The sequence below is a fragment of the Canis lupus genome, chromosome 7 (genome assembly GCF_048164855.1).
Source record: "Canis lupus baileyi chromosome 7, mCanLup2.hap1, whole genome shotgun sequence".
Classification (NCBI taxonomy): domain Eukaryota; kingdom Metazoa; phylum Chordata; class Mammalia; order Carnivora; family Canidae; genus Canis; species Canis lupus.
The window spans coordinates 33,422,041-33,425,380 of record NC_132844.1 but is presented as its reverse complement, the minus strand read 5'-3'; positions in this window follow the sequence as shown (position 1 = coordinate 33,425,380).

Genomic DNA, 3,340 nt, shown 5'->3' with positions numbered 1-3,340 from the left:
ATAGGCTCAGTACTCCTTAGGAGATAAGGAAAAATGATCTATAAATAGGACATCAAGCTTATATATGATTTATCAGTTAGATCTCTTCTGTAGGAAACAGGGCAAATGGACAGAGATACCCTAGGTCCAGGCCTTCATGGCTCTAAATGAGGACCCTAACCTACACGCCTCTTGCAGAATGTGTTTGGCCACTAATCAGGCTAGTAACTCCCCTCCTGATATATTGGATGAATATCTAAATAGGCTTCCTCCTAGCTAATCCAGGTTGCTGGAGGAAACACAGACCATCCCTAAGGAAGGGGATACTGACTCTCTCACTGTTCTTCCTAATAGATCCAGGTTACTCTTGTAATGTGGAGATCTCCCACTTATTCATTTCCTATGATAATTGAAACTAATTAATTGTCTCTCGTTAGTCTTGGAAAGGGGATTTTAAGGAATATTCCCAAGCAGCTGACAAAACTCCTTTTGTTTCAGTTAAGTTCCCTATCTTCTCTAACCTGACATGGACTGCCTTTTTCCACTTGATAGAAGAAACATGGGTCTGCTCATCTATCCTAGCTGACAAGTTTTAGGACTAGGACTCCTCTTTCTCTGCCCTCTGGTTTTATATCTGCCTTTTAGTCTTGTCAGCACCTCCCCTCTTCTGCCTTCCCCACCCCCTCCTGTTTCTGTACCACCTTGGGTAGGACCTACATAACTAGCTCTTACTCCATCATGGGTGCCTCCATCACCATTGGTTCCTCCTCGCTATCAAGGAGTAAAGAGCTAACCGTTGGACTTACAATGCTCACTTCAGGTTTCCCCACCAGTGCCCCAGGTAAAAATTGACAGTGGGAAATAAATTGATTGATTTTTAGGTGGACCCAACTGGAACATATTCGGTATTTTAACTAATTTAAGTCTGTTGGTTTAATTGAACAGGTCTTTGTAGTTATCAGCATTTTATATAATACTTTTATTCCACCAAGGTTTACTAAAGGTCAAATAAACTTGATTTTCTGTTGCAGTTTGTCAGCAAAAAAATGTCTTAAAATGATGGTTAACTTTATCTGTCTCAGAGTTTTCATGGGTAATTGTTAAGATAATTTCAAAGCCTTTAGTAAACTGAAACTTTAAAGTTTTGCTTGGATGAAATTGAGTTCATTGGACATCTAAGTCTTTTCCAAATGAGATAAAATACTAAAGCATTGATTACTAAATATAAGCTTTATCAGCTTTTGACTTCTTATTGCAGAGAAACTAAGGATATTTGAGTCTGTTGGAAAACATGCTTTATGCTTAATTGATTCATAAATTTGCCATTTAAAGAATTCTGATGTAACAATTCACAGTTGGTTACTACTTAGTTTTCACTGGAGTCTCAAGTTTCTAAGAGTTAAAATTCTGCTAAATATAAATAAGACTGATGAAAATAGGGAAATCTTTGAAAAGAAATTTTATATGCCTTGAGGTTGGACTAAACTTGAAATGAATGGATTTTAAAAATACACTGGTACAAGATTGAAATTCTGCTTTGTCTCTATTAAAATCAAAGTTTTCTTGGACCTTGATGTGCTCTTGATAAGAAAATGTAAACAAGGGTTTTTTATCCTGTCTTTTCTTTATCTGCCCAGAAAAACTAGTTTCTATGTTTTGTCTTTATCAGGTCCTTGATTATCTGTAATCTTATTTAAGCATGTGTTTTACAACTTTGAGGATTTTAACAAACTTTCCTGAAATTTGAATTGTAAATGAAGTCTCTAATTAGGCCTTTTTATTTGGTATGTTAAGTTACTCCACAAGCACTGTTAAACAAATGATAAGCCTTGGGTTATGCTGTTTGAGTAAATTCTAAAACTATTCTAGAAGTTATATGCAATTTCTGAAAGTTTTAATATGTTTAGGTAAAGGCCATCACTTAATATTGTGGTTATTGAAGTGTTATGTATCACAGAAAAAACTGAATTTCCTTGTCAGCTATACTATAATGAATTCTCATCAGATCTTTAACAATGCTCATTTTTGAGTCTTTTGTCATTTGTAGTTATTATTCTTATTCTCTTGTGAAATGTGTTTCATCTTCAAGGAGATTTATAAAAAGAGCATTTGACAAATACAGGAATTGATATCTTCAAGATCATAAAACTAAAATGTGTAAGAATTTCTAGAAGTAAAAAGGCTGCATTGAAACTGAGTAAGAATTGGTAACATGGGACTAAATAAATTGCAGAATATTTTTATAGTTTTTGTGACTCTTGTTTGAAATATTGCTAGTTCTCTAATATTTGCTTTTCCCGATTAAAGGAACTTTCTCTTAAAATAACTATGATTTACAGAAATGAGATAAAGTATTTGTGAACAAATTGAAGCATTTAACTTTTGTCTCTAACCTGAACTCCCTGAAATTCAGGAAAGTCTTAATGAGTATGCTTTCTATCATGGTAATTACAATTATTTGCGTAAGTTCAATAAGAATTTGTTCCCCTTGTAACAGGCTATCATTGGAAACATTGATTATTTTACCAAGGCTTTGACTGGAATGTCGTACATGAGAGACATGCATGAACTCAGATATGATCAGACAGCTTTAAGGAACTAAGGTTGACTTTATGGAGCCAATAGAGCCCCTTAGAAATGTTGGCCTGGTACTTTGCTTACAGAGTTCCCAGCAGCCTTACCAGGTGAGTAAAGAATGCCATCCTGGCAGGTGCAGGAACCTTGAGATATTTTGGTGACTTTGAGAAGAGGAATTCACCCAAGTCTATAGGTATTACAGTCATGTCTGATAGCAAGTGTTTGCCTTTGGCTTCTGGCCTAGAGAGGCTACTAAAAGTTCAATCTAGAGATTCCTTATAAAAATTTCCAGCAAAGCAGATTTTACAAGGTCTATATAATCAATCACTGGTTTTACTGAGCTTATTTAAATAACTAGGTCAAGTTTATTAAAACTGGACTTGTTTTACACATGAATTAGTCTTGGGACACCTGGGTGGCTCAGTGGTTGAGTGTCTGCCTTCTGCTCTGGGCATGATCTGGGAATCTGGGATCCAGTCCCATATTAGGCTCCTTGCAGGAAACCTGCATCTCCCTCTGCCTGTGTCTCTCATGAATAAGTAAATAAAATCTTTAAAAAACAAACGAATTAGTCTTGGTTTGGCTATCTCTGAATAAAAATGAGGGTGATTATAGAGAGAAAATGTTTCAATAACATCTTGGTATTAAATTTTAACATGATTTCCTGAATTCTTCTGGTTTCCATAACTTATCTAGCTGTCACTCTTGAAACTAAGGTTTCCAATCTTCTTCCATTCTCTTGACTTAAAGTCATTGCAAACTAAAACTACCCTTATGCCAGGAC